General features: G+C 37.8%; 1 protein-coding gene across 5 annotated transcripts in view; it reads right to left on the bottom strand.

The window, feature by feature from the left end:
- The window catches only part of FHIT (fragile histidine triad diadenosine triphosphatase), a 503,125-nt gene that overhangs the window by 28,617 nt on the left and 460,380 nt on the right, over nucleotides 1–14,128 (bottom strand). The gene's annotated exons all lie outside the window — the stretch shown is intronic.

Genomic DNA, 14,128 nt, shown 5'->3' with positions numbered 1-14,128 from the left:
TTTCTGCCTTACCGAAAAATATATATATATAAAAATAAGGTTAGGTAGAGACTAAAAATCATTATCTGAGGTGCCCAGAATGTCTTAAGCAAAACTAAATCACAGCTACAATTCTCTCAGTGCAAATATACAACTGAGCAAGATATGGTAAAAGTTAGGTTGTTCTAACAGCAAAATCACCAAATGTGATCTATTTTTTAAGAAGTATATCATATTTTGAAGATGTTGGGACAAGCATTAATTCATTACTAACCAAGTCAATAAAAACGTCCGTAGCCAAGAGCTCTATTAAAAGTCCATAATGTTACCTTAATGGAGGAAAACTAATAGAGTTCTTTTGGAAGTTGTCCATAAAATTAATATTGTAGCATTTTAGTGGATGTCTTAAGCAGTTAAAATATACATTTTTATTAACAGACCTAATAAGAGAATTAAATTAAAATCATTACTTTCTCTAAGAGGAAGTATTTACATTTTGAGAATCTTAATGGAGCTTATTTCTTAAGAGAATTTTGGAACAATGCTCATTATTCAACACTGTGAAGCAGCAATCGGCTTGCTGGCATCCACGCCAATAATATCTGCCAATTTGCAACTACTGCAGCACTCACTCGGAGCCTCTCTGTCTAACCCACTTTGCATGGCAGCTGTCCAGGACCTCGACCTGCAATACAATCCACTTCCTTGTCAAAAGCCCTCCTTGGAAGGCATTAAACTCAACCAACAACCACAAAGCAAGAAATAAATAAAAATCTTGCTAATCCAGAAGGCAAGCAGCTCAGAACGGTCTTATATCAGATATCAGCTCATGGCACATTTCAGTGAGCATTTCACCGTTCAGAGCTACATACCTGACTTACCAAGTTACGCTGTATTCTTTATTCCTGTGACTAACTGCTTACTGGCAGTCTGTGTGCATTTGCAGTTGAATGAAACCCATTTTTTCACCTAAAATGATTACTTGCTTGTAGGGCAACAACATCCTATGGACAATGCAGACGAGCTCAGTGGGTGCCTTAAAGGATCGTCATGGTTTAAACTAGACAGCTTTCGAGGTGCTGCAGAAGGTACATACTGCAAAATGAGTCACAAGAATGGAGGCAAGATTTGGCAAAATATTTTGGCTCAGCAGACAGTGAGGAATAATGATGCTTCCACGTTGGAAGGGATGCCCCACTCTGACATAAAGGTATTTTCCTGTTTACTTTCCTATTGAAATCTGAAGGCTTCAGTTTGCAAATGAACAACTTGATTAATTTCTATCAAGTCACTGAATATTTAATATCTAATCACCATACCTGGGCTATTAATACTTTTGGAGTTTTAATACCCTGTTACATTACTGTAGGTCTCAGAGTACAATTTCTTGACATGTCAGAGTTGGTAGGAAGCATTATAACAGCACCAGTTTTGCACACCATGGTAACACATGCATGTGTCTTCCAAAGTCATCAGAAACCCGTGCCCTACTCACATCTTCCTCACTCCATCATACCACAGCAATGTGACTCAATACAAAGAAAATGGCAAATTACAGAATATTTATCACTGAGTAATCAGTGCTGATAATCAGATCTTGCCTCTTGTTATCAGCGTTCAGTTAGAATAGCACTGGCAGGTGTATCACATCACACAGTAATTGCTACTAGCACTGGAAGATATTCTTCCCCCCTGAAATGGCTTGCCAGATTGTTAAAACCCTTCCAAGGAAGCTGGCAGCAATACAGCATTCACAGATCAGACCAGAGCATTGGAAATTATTTCAACCATCACATTACCGGACACATTAAAGGACCAGATCCAAAGGCCATAAAAGCTCCAGGAAACTTTTCATAGTCTATAATGAGGTTTGAATCAGGCTCCAGGTCCCAAATGGCTATCTAGTTTTGGTATTCATGTTTGTGAAAATTACAGAATGTCCTTTCATTCCAGAAGAATCTTATCAGAAAATTGATCTCTTTATATATAAAGTCTTCAGGCCAAGGTAAAGTCCTTTCAGGAGTTTTATGGCTTCCTATCATTCTTTTCAAAACCCTCTGGAAAATATGCTGATACTGTTACTATGCAAAAAGAAAAAATAATAGTTAAATAAAAAAAACCATATATGAAATTTGCATAATTCTCACGTGTTTGTGAATATCAGCATTCCATGGTTTCCTCAACAAAGGCAGCAAAGGTTAATAACAAACAGGTAAAAAAATCATCCAGGATTATAGGATTATTTACAGAAGCACCTATCTGAAAACCATCTCACTCATTTTCTTATTTATAAGACCTACCACTGTGTTCTCTCTATGTATTTAAATTAAATTATCTAATGGAAATGTTACATATGAATAGCTCAGCAAGACGCTGTATTGAAGCAACCCACCTTATTCCAAATAAAAGCTGATTGCTAGTTCTGGGCCTGTAAATGTGTCAGACAATAATTTTACTGCTTTGCAGGTAGCGGGAACACCCAAGGTTCTTATTCCCAAATGGTGATTGAGTGATAGCTTTTAATATTGCCTAATGATCACAAACATGTGGAGTCTTGTGTTAACATCTGCTTTATGGGTAAAGTCGCACACTAGAACTACTCACAAAACAAATAACCCCCTGCCCTCCAAAAGCTAGAATTAATAGAAAAACCACGTGCTCTTTTATCACTGAAGAAGAAGTAGCAGGGGATGCCGTAAATATTTCTAGGTATGTTTTATGTAATGTACCTAACTGAACAGATGACTTCATTCACAGAGTTCCTAGGAGTCATGAGCTCTGAAGAGGGGGAACAGTTTGTCAGGAGCACTGGAGGAGCCAAACAAGCACAGAACAAAACCCATCACTGCAGATAAGGAGAGCTTTGCCTGAAGACAAGCTTTTCGTCACGCCAACTAGGATGGTGAAAGGGTGCTAAACCGCTGCCCTCACACACAACTTAAGATGTATGTCTAAGCAGATACTTTCCCATTCACACTAATAATTTAAGCATCTGTAGCTGACTAAGGACAGTCTGTGCACAGTGCCTGTGCACAGAAGCATCCTGGAGCCGGGAAGGCACGGAAACACTTTGCAAAGTAGAGCAGCAGCTCTGCTCAGGGCTGAGAGAGGATGGAAACAAGCCCCTGCATCCACAACATATCCCATCACATACTCCAGCAGGATGGGCTAGTTGGCTTGAGGTAAGAGAAGCATTCAAGCTCTGCAAAAACTGCACCACAGAGAGGAATTCATTGCAATTGTTCAAGAGAGCACCAAGGGTGTTATGACCATTTTGCAGGCATTTAGAGGGGAATCACTGCATGTACAAGCAGCTTGTGAAATGCAGATGACAGATGAGGCTGCAAAACTACTACCTGTAACACTGATATGCAAGAAAGGAAATCCTACTTTAGGCACTGGGTACACAAAATGCTCACTGCACATACCCTGTACTCACTGAAGATATCAAGTCAGCAAAGCCCTTGCACCTGTGGCACAGATGCATTATAAAGACCCACCAAAACAAGCAAATTTAACCACCTCAGTATGAGTTGTCTAGTAGCTGTACTGAGCTACAGGCTCCGTGAGCCACTCCAAGCCCTCAAAGTAAACTATCCTGGTAGATGATGCTATGAGAAACAAAGTGTGAATTATAACATGCTTAATATGGAGACCAAACTTCAGCATCATTACTACTGTCACAAGTCTGCCTCTTTACCTGAAATAGCAGGGCACACATGGTCTTTCAACTCAACAGCAACAAGCCCTTACTATTTATTGCTTTTCTGTAGAGACCAGATTTCATGGAATCTGGAAGTGCAATAGCTGAGATCTGGATGAGATTTTCCATCTCCTTCCCTAGACCCTAACATATGCATATATTCCCTTTCACTCTCTCATCCCCGCAATTAATTGAAGAGACATATTTTAACAAACTGGCTAATTGAACAGAGCTAAGTTGCAAAATTTAAGAAATTTGCCACATTTATATACATAGTAATGAGATCAATTACTTTCAGCTCATGTAGACGTATTGAGAACTAATGAGGTACTTAAAACATGCATGGAGAAAGTCTACTTTCTATTTCCATGCTGTAACTTAAAGCTTGTTAGGGATTTAGCTCTTTATCAGTTTGAGCTATGGCACTTACATTGATAGAAGGCCTGTTAGCTGTGGCTCCCTACTGCATTAAAAAGTCTTTTAATGCAGCTCTGTAGTGCTGTATATCTCATTATAGCACAAAAGTGGGCAAACAGTGAAGACCACGTTGCTGGCAAATACTTTGACAGAAAACATAGCAAGCAGAAAGCTTGGCCTTTGAAGGATAGCATCCATCTCACTTGTAATTTATTTAGGTAATCCAGAAATCCTTGTAATAAGAAAATCTTTATCATTTCCAAAGCTACTTTAAAAGACCTGCAAAGGTAAAAAGCCACGTTCTAGAACAGTTATCTTTATGGGTCACTTTAAACAACAAAACACTCTTTCTCCCAGTACAAAACACAGTGGTAATTTATCTCTTCAAAGAAATTGGACTGAGAGAACATCTACACACGCTACACTTCATGCACCAAGCTCTGGGTTATTGCCTGGGAAGCCAATTTTCAGACAGTGATTTCAACATTGAGTACAGCCCTGGATGCAGCTCCAGGCACATCCAAAGTTTCTCATTAAGTCAGACATGCAATGAAAACGTTGGAAGTTGTTTAAGGGTGAGGAAGAAGGGATACAGATATTGTAAAGGTTTGTGAAAGAATCCAAAGGTGTGAAGAGACCTTAGGCTCCAGCATGGAGAACTGCAAGTGATGTCAGTCCAAGCCAGTCTGACCTTACAGCATGCCCCTATATGAGCTTTCAACAAAAGCATGCTGGCCAAACTACATAGCTTTAAATATTGATATTTAGGAGACTAAATACTTTTTTTTTTTTTTAAATTAACTGTACTTCTGACCATACACTGTCGTACCTCCAGGTACTTCCTCTCCCTGGTCCAGACATTAAATGACACCCCTCAGTCATCAAGCTGCTCTCCAGGTCAGCCCATCCTTCCCAGATCAAGGCTCCTTATACAAAGAAGAAACGACCCTCTGAAAGCACAGCAAATCAGTTACTCCAGCTGTGGTTGCAATCTCAGTTTTGATGCTTCCAATCTGCCCTCATTTCAACTAAAAAAGGACCAGACTCCCCTCCTAACCAAATCTGTTCTGTGGGGTCTAGCAAGCTTAGGGCAGAGCATCAGAGCCCCCAGAACACTAGTAAGAATTAGGAGCAGGCACATTTATCTACCAGCCGTTCTTCCCTCCACTGGAAGACAAACTGCAGTACAGAGGAGGAGTCAGCTATCATTTCTTCATGCTCAGTATGCATACGCAGTACTTTCAAGCCTGAATATATTGCTTTCTGTAGCATTGATCATACATTTGCTTGTCATTACAGTGCCTATAAGTAAATACTGAGAAATAAATAACAATACTTAGCACTTTAAGCCCATTAAGGAATTGGCAAAGTTTCACACGAGATGGTCTTTAAAGCTGGATATGTGGCAATAAAATTAGTTCAAAAAGAGACAGCTGCACAAAAACAATGTATGTCTTCACATAAAACTGTGAAAAATATTTTGACTGGCACAGGCTTTAAGGTGGGCTTATTTATTGGAGCAATGCTTCAGTAATTTACAAAATAAAGAATCTGATAAACTGGAGCATTCGTTCCTTGCAACGGGGAAGTACAATATACACTGATTTTGATTGACAAAATACATTATGCCCATATTAAACATCATACCCAGTGTTCGGAACAATCACGCTTTACAGAAATAAACAAGAAAATTTAAAATAAGTGGAGACATGGTCAGAAGACATTCCTTTTCTATCAATTATTCCATATTTAATACATATGGATTAATTATTTTTAGAAATCTGAAAGCATCAAGTTTAAGATAAAAGTAAACCATGCTTTAAACTGTGCTTTTGGACCACCTTTATCAGGAAAAGAAAAACAAGCATCCTGTGTTTGATCCAGTTAGCAGGAAGAGAAAAAACTTATCTGAACAGTGGTGCAAAAGAAACAGATTCATGAAAGCCTCCACTCTGTTTATACCTTTATGCAATTTTTATTTCATATCCTTCCTCCCTTCCTTTAATTGAAAAGCAAAATTTATACCTAAGAGCAACAGTGCAATGAGAGATGGTGTCTGCAGATTGGATTTGAGTCTCTAAAGTGAACTGCACCACATGAATGATGCAGTGTTCTAGTTTTGGTGTGCTTTCTGCTTTGTCGTTAATGATATTGTGAGACAAAGGCTCAGGACTGGCAGCAAGAGGCTCAGCTACCTCTTACTTACCCTGGATTTAAATGATGACTGTAGTGGACTTAATTCACCAAGCCAAAATAAAACCAGAACATTTTTCTCTCACTGGAAATCACAAAATGAGACAGAAACTTTGTCTTTTTAAACAAATGTTTAAGGGTTATGTGCTATAAAACATATCAACAAGACTTGTGGCTAATGAAAGTAGATAGATTTACTTTTTCCTACCAGATAAAAAGATTCAAACAAAGACAATTAATTGCACCACCACTCTCACAAGAGGAAGGTCCTATTCATGCACTCTTAGTTGTCTATATGATTCTTATTATAAATGGAAGCCTATGCTGTTACATTAAAGTCCACTTCTGATCTCATATGTACACATGTGCCAGATCAGTTTATATTCCTGTAATTGTGCAAATTAATTGCTCTCATTAATTTTACAACGCCTCATTTCTAAGGGTTTCTCCTGAAAGTACACAAAAAAGGTCATCAACATTACCAAATGCTACACTTTCCAACATTCTTTGAAGATGATAATTATCCATAATTAGAAGCTTTTGCAATTAGCACATATTAGGTTTCCCATTCTATGAATTAGTAAGATCCTTTTGTATTTATTTACCCCATCAATGATTCCTGCATACACCACCCAATTCCTGTTGTTAATGGACTATTTCAGCTCACTGAAAACAACTGGATGTCACTGTTATTTGATTGATTCTGACAAGTCAGTCCAAAAGATTCACCCTGAAGTATCTGGTCCAACCAAGAGTCTTGGATTGGGAAAAAAAATACCAGTACCAATGAGCTGATATTTAATGTCATGGATATTTATAGCACTCTTTATGCAATTTTTTCCCTGGAGAAAAAAAAAAAAAAAAAAAAAAAAAAAGCTGATATGAGCAGAAACTATAGATGTACTGAGTACTCTGTGGTGGCTGTCGTACACAGTCATTAAGCAAAGGAGAGGTTCAAAACCAAGTAATGCATTTATGAGACTACCACAAGGCACAATTTTCCCATTCAGAACTGTACAGACAACAGATTAGTATTCCAGATATTGGCTGATTTTCAGCTCTTCTCTGAAAGCAACACATGCACTTGTACCCCAGAGAGCAATATAAGAGCAAGACTGTCAAGCTTCATCTTTGCTGCAGACTAATTACAAAACCTAGGAGTCTAGTTCACAAAACAGAGTTTCATTTGCTACCGATCTGCTATTTTATGCATTGTAACAACATGGGGGATATTTTATCAGTAGAAAAAGCTGGCGATGTATTAAGTTTACCTAGGATTAGTTAACTGCTGAAATCACAACAACAATTAGTTTGTTGATTTGATTTTACCTAGGATACAAACATGTAAAAAGACAACAAAAAAAAGCAAAAAGCAGTAACGGTGAAATTGGGGTTTAGCTGTCATCTCTTGGACAGAGTATAGCACTCACAGTCCAACGCAAACATACACAGCTTCGATTGAAAGCCCACTGCTCTCAGGATGACTTGATTGCATTCCAAAGAAAGAATCATAATTCCTCAAAAAACTGTCTTCCAGAGGATACCTGGGGCTTTCACATCACCATTCATTTAGGGTAGCGGCTTACAAACCTGCTGGTCCCACGGCAGCATCATATCAAACTTGATTTAGAGAATGGTTCAACCCTATGTCTGCTGCCCGAGTATGCTGAAAACTGCCTGGAGAGCTAATGATGCGAAGGTTTAACACCTAATGGGCAGCTAAGCACCACCACGCCCACTAAGTATTAAAACATGACAAATGACTAGTTTAATGATCAGTCTTGAATATGCTTAGACTGCTACTACATCAGCCCTTCCACTGGGCTGGTTTAGCACATGCCCTACATAGCCATTTGTGTATCTGCTTGTATATCCTCAGGCTTTTTTCTTTTTTTTTTTTTAAAATGATTTGCTCACTATCCTAGATGCTTTATCTCTTTGGAACACAAAGAACTAATTAAAAATATAAACAATAAAACACCTTTTAAACCTCAATGCAGATCCCCTCTGAACTTGCACTTATTCAGCATACATGCGGCTTCCATATCTCAGTCTGAAGAACTACAAATGTATTGTTCTGTTAGTAAAGTTCTTTAGATCTGTTTATATTCCTTATATTCACATGCAACTGAATCAAATCTCCTTCTGTAGGATCTGTCTTTGTCCATCGGTGTTGTTGATATGTGAATGTCTTGCTATTAGGTAAACATAAGTCACGACTCATACTAGAACTGTTCCATTAACTATGTCTTAAGTTGTTCAAAAAGTCAAGAAAAAGTTTCATACACTGCTCAGGTACAACCGTGACACAACTTCTAATTGACCTTGACATTTGAGAACTTCACAAGACAGCAAATTAGTAAGTGGACCTATAAGTCAACCAGGTTAAGAGAAGTCAAACAGTGAATAGCAAGAAGGGCAACACAGCCAACAGTATGTAAATCAGGAATTGTACTTAAGCCAACATACTGCATTATGCATGAAAAGGTGAGTAACAGCAAATAGTTTAAGATATCTGTCTACAATTAATGAATCCTAAATAGCTTTATTAACGTAGGTCAAATTCCATCTTCTTGTGGGAATTTGACATTTACTAATGTGCCTACATATGAATTATTCAAGGAAAAAAAAATTATATATATATATATATATATATACACACACAAAATGGTATTGTGAGCGCGCTCTTCACAAAGGCTGCATTACAGTTCCATTGTAAAATCTACAGCAGCTGCTTAATTTCTAACCAGGTAATTGTTAATTAAACAATATTTATATCATACTATTACATATCTAAATCTAAACATTATGAAGAAGTCTGCAAAATATTGTTTCATTTGTAGCCTGTAGCACAATGTCATCACCCATCACAGAACAGGTATTCAAATTCTGGCTTTTGTTCTTGTAAAATATAAACCTGGTATCAATTCCCACTGTGAAGAAAAACTATGATTAGTAATTAAATTATAGTGCATTAAACTTACTTAACTTAAGTTCACCAGCTGGGAAAATTCTATGCCTCTGGGCCTAACAATAGCTCGTAATCTTACTGTAGTCTGTACCTATTTATTTATTTAAAGTTGTATTATCATTTTTCTTTACTGGAATTTCATTAAAAATGGTAATATCATTACTCCTGTTAGTACTTAAAACCAACACCATAATCCTGTATTTTAATTAGTAATTATAATTAATCATTATTTCATTAATGAAATGTTTAGTTGGTAATTGTCTTTGAGCATCCCAGTCCCTAGGCTTATAAGCATTTCACAACATTTAATCTCTCACAGTTACTGATTAAGTGGAACCATCAGCCTCAGTCACTTTAACACTTTCATGTGGTTACTATTTACACCTGTTCAAATGGATAACTTCAAGTCTTAACTGGTGTTTCATTAATGGAGAAGCATCTTGTAGGCAACACACAACACAAGAACACCTAGGAGGTAAAATGTGTGCTTCCAAAGCTTTCCCCCCTCACTTTGCTGTAACTGTAGCTGCATTCTGCACTCCTTTGACATCACACAGGTTTGAGATCTTCCACCTGACATTCAGCAACACAACAAAGGGCACCCATGGAGGGTGACGGCATGGACAACTGCATCCCAACTACAACAGTCTGGGTGCTTGAAATTAGGTGGGGGTGATCTTAGGCCAGGTTGGTGGGGTGCAGACACAGAGAGGTAGTAAAGATGTAACCTGCTTTTAGAAGACATGGCTTAGGCATAGAATGACTTCAAGGAGAAATGTGCTAGTGGTGGAATCCATATATGCCACAGATCTTGAAAGAAGGAATACAACACAGAATTCTGTAGCAAGTATCTTTTTGAATTATTACAAAAATTCCATGAAGCACATCCCATTTATAGGTTACTAATAAAAATCTATAAATGTTTAATCATTAACATACTACAGACATGAGTATTAAGCATTAGACATGGTTCTACAGGCAACAAAAGAAAGCTTTAGAGACAGTTTCAAGTCATGATGATAACTATTTTTTGAATAACAGTGGGCTAACCGAGTGACCAAATCTATCACTGGTAACACTAACATATTAACTTCAATTTACAAATTAAGGTATGGAATGCAGCCAATTTGATCTGTAAAAGGGGCTGTGAATCTTGCTAGAAATGACTGATAATTGTGTCACTACTTCCCCAGTTAAGGTTCACAAGTTACTGAGAGCCTAAGCAGCCCCTGCTGGAATCCTCATCTGGTCCACAGAGACATAACACCCTTGAGTAGTTTAAATTTAATACTCCTAGATAAGGCTGCGTGTTATACCTAGAGAAATTAGGAGAACTTACAAGTAGATGTGGGACAAAAAGCTGGAAAGCCAGGGCTCTTGTTTAATGCTGGTGTCACTGTAAACCTAAGCCAGCATTCAAAGAAGAAATCTTTGAACTTCAAAATAAGAATTCTGCTGAAGACCCCATATTTTTTTCTGCACTCTTCTTATTTCAAGAGCAGTAAACAATTGAAAATCCTAGCACTTTTAAAAGCATGCATCTTTTGATACAGCAATAAAATAGCATTACTATAGTTAGACAACTTGAGTGTCTGCTTTGCCTGTGAAAATTGCACATACAGGTGCATGCAGCACTCTTGAGTGGGAGACACTTCTGCAAATGATTTGTGCTTATTTTAGACTGACATGCCTAATTATACCAATTCTATTACAAAGACAGATTTTCTAACCTTTTTTAGAATGCTCTGCTAGACACTCAGTGGATATCCAAGAGTCAAAGCCTCTGAAAACATGGTGGGATTTGCAAATAAAGTATCATAGCCCTGGGTAACCCTAGAGCCAACTATCCCACTGCATCAAGAATAGCTGCTGGGCTGAGTTCTGAAAGAATGCAGGTGCTCAGGAAAGCCTTGCTTTCCATCAGCGCTCATGTCCATTGACACAAGCTGGAGTATTTGTCTTATGGCAAAAGGCTCAGAATAACGATCTCAGCCCCAGTGCACTCAGAGGAAAGAATTACATGAAGTACAGTGATTAAAAAAATAAACTTTCTCGTGGTTGACCATCTGGATATTACCTAATTATTAATTAGGAGAACGAAGATACAAAGGAAACTACCTCTCTGTAAGGTAAGGACTAACCCCAGGAACGCGCACATCTCAAAACACAGTATTTAGACACAAGGCCATTTAATTGAAATGTACATCTTCTCTTCTTGGCTGCATAGGAAATAAACATGCATAAAACCAAGCTAATTTTTCTGTTTCCTGATGGCTGAAGGATGACAGCAGTACATTTCTACTCACTGCATCTCTAAGAGCAACCACGATGTTGTGCTCCATATAATGTTATGTTACTAATCTAGTACTTGATTCAGTGAGAGAAATTCTTAAAAATCATTTTGAAGCAGATGGGGGATCAATAGTTTCCTGTACAGTCTGTACTCTCTATAGACCAAATAGTATTCATACATCTGAAGTTTAGCAGATGGTGTTTTTGCATTAATTTTCTAAACTACCAACTGTAGGATACTCTGTTTTCAGAAAACCAGTTGCCTTAAGGCTTGAATTTTTAAAAGCATTTCAGATGTTTTCATGTGTTGTAAGCACACCTCTTTCTCAGGTTTTCTCTCCCAGAGGTGCCGTTCTGATTTTGGATCTCAAAAAAACAAATTGGCAACAGACTCAGATACGCAGGTTCACACCATGTTTATAGCAGAATGGTGGAATTTAGCAGCTGTGTTTTCTAGAGGGCATTTGCTCCACTCTGTCCAACCACAGAGCAACCTCCTCTACCATCATAATACATTGCTGCTTAGAAGAAACCAAATTGGTGCATGGGAAGTATGATAGAATCATTCAAAAAGCTTGCAAAGTGCTGAAGACTGCTTCTGTTTCAGTTCAGTCTCCAAAGCCCACACCACAGTAGGAGTGCCTGGTACCACCTATCTGCACTTCTTTTCTGATTTAAATTATTAATTTAAATAAAAGAAAACTTGAGTATTTATAAGATGACTTAATGCCCTCCAATATACTAAAGATATGGATTCTTCTTTGGCCAGCTATCACAGGCAGCATTTGAAACTTCAGCTGTGTGTGTATATAATATATACACACATATATAGGCACACACACATATACCTATATATATACATATGTGCGTGTACATGTACACATATCAGGGCAGAAAGACCTGCATGAAGGTCACTATCTTATGAGTTTTATATGAGTTTCTAAAGAATCCCCCCAAACTGAGAAGTCTTTGATCCACACCAAAGGGGCAGAAAAGGAAAGCTTCAAAGATGAATAAAAAAATCCTCTTATTTTGCACCTGACTTAACCGCAGTCAGCGTGCATTATTTATCACCCTCACTTCTCCATTGCTCTAAGCATTCTGAAGTCATTCAATTTAGCTTTTCAGTTTGGTCAACTTGCCAGGAAGGAGTAATCTCGCCTTCACCTTCTCTAGCCCTATTCTGAATGTAAATATAGAGTGACTGCTAATTTGTTGATTTATACGAGGTTTAATCCACTAGAGTCATAAAATATTAACGGAACCTTTCTTCAGTAAATTTACAGCTAAATAAAATCTTAGCTTTCAAGACTTGCAAGAAACTAGAGTGACATTTTTTTTGCTTGAAATACATTTTCTGATTCAGTGAGGTGGACTGACATGGGCAGCTTACTTATTGAAACTGGAGTGTATGCAGTGTGCTTGGGTGCGATCTTCTTCAGAGAGAAAATTTGTTTCCTGATTTCACAGAATAGTACAGCTAATGCCTTCATCCCACCCTTTACTGTTACTATTAAGTAATTGTAACGAGAGAGCAGATAGCTTCTGCTACAATTAATGCATTTACAAAGTGGAGACATAGAGAAGCTGCTGTTATTTATTATGTCGCTTGTCATGCTAGGTTCCTCTTAAAGAAAAAACCTGACTTACTGCCAGATGGAAGTCTTGCTGGATTGGGTTGGCAAAACATCCTTGAGTGCCCCAGAAAACCTTGAAATAAGATCTCTCCTTCCTTCTCCCACTTAACAGTTAATTAAGCTGGGATCTACACATACTGGAAAGCAAAGACTACAGTGTAGATACCCAAAATACTACATAAATGAGGTTTAGATTCCTACAGTGAGCACCAAGAATTTCCTAGTATTAGTTTCTGTTGTGACAGATTATTCAAGTTTCTCAGAAAGATAATGAGCATTAAGCTCAATGAATGTCACAATATGCAGACTATCAATGGGAAACCCGAGTTTCCATCTTTCAAAATCTTCACTGAAGAGTTTATTTGGAGGCCCTTATTGACAAAGCTCAAAAATAATGGAAGATTTTAAACCTCCATATGCAGTTTTCTAGATGCAATAATAGCATGGCTTTGCTGACTTTTAGCCTGAAAGGTAGAACTGTCAGTCCTGGAAGCCCAATTAAGAAACAATGCTACAAATACTCTATTTCCTACATAACTTTCAGAATCTGGCAGCTCCTGAAACACAAAACTTTGCAGTATTCAGAGAATCCGTTCAGAGCACATCTGTACTGCACAGGATAATCTCTTTGATGTAACATAAACAAAACCACAAAACAAAAATAAAGGTCTGTTTTCTCTAATGTTTTTTAAAAAGAGGATTAAAAAATTACCATCTTTAGCTGCTCTCCTAATATGCAAGGAAGGAATAATCTCCCCTGCTTCTTCATCACAGCAACAAGAATGTTTCCCTAAGTATGTAGCTCTGTGAGTACAAACTGATGTAAAACTAAGCTCACTCATCCTGCTCCTCTGCATCCAACAAAAGTCCTGGTACAGTCACTGCTCAACTCACGTTCAACCACTCCCAGGAATACTAAGCTATGAGCCTTACAAC

This window comes from Coturnix japonica, chromosome 15 (assembly GCF_054131305.1).
Source record: "Coturnix japonica strain WE chromosome 15, WE-NBRP24, whole genome shotgun sequence".
In the NCBI taxonomy this organism is placed as follows: domain Eukaryota; kingdom Metazoa; phylum Chordata; class Aves; order Galliformes; family Phasianidae; genus Coturnix; species Coturnix japonica.
Note: the sequence above shows the minus strand (reverse complement) of the source record. Positions and strands in the feature narration are given on the sequence as shown.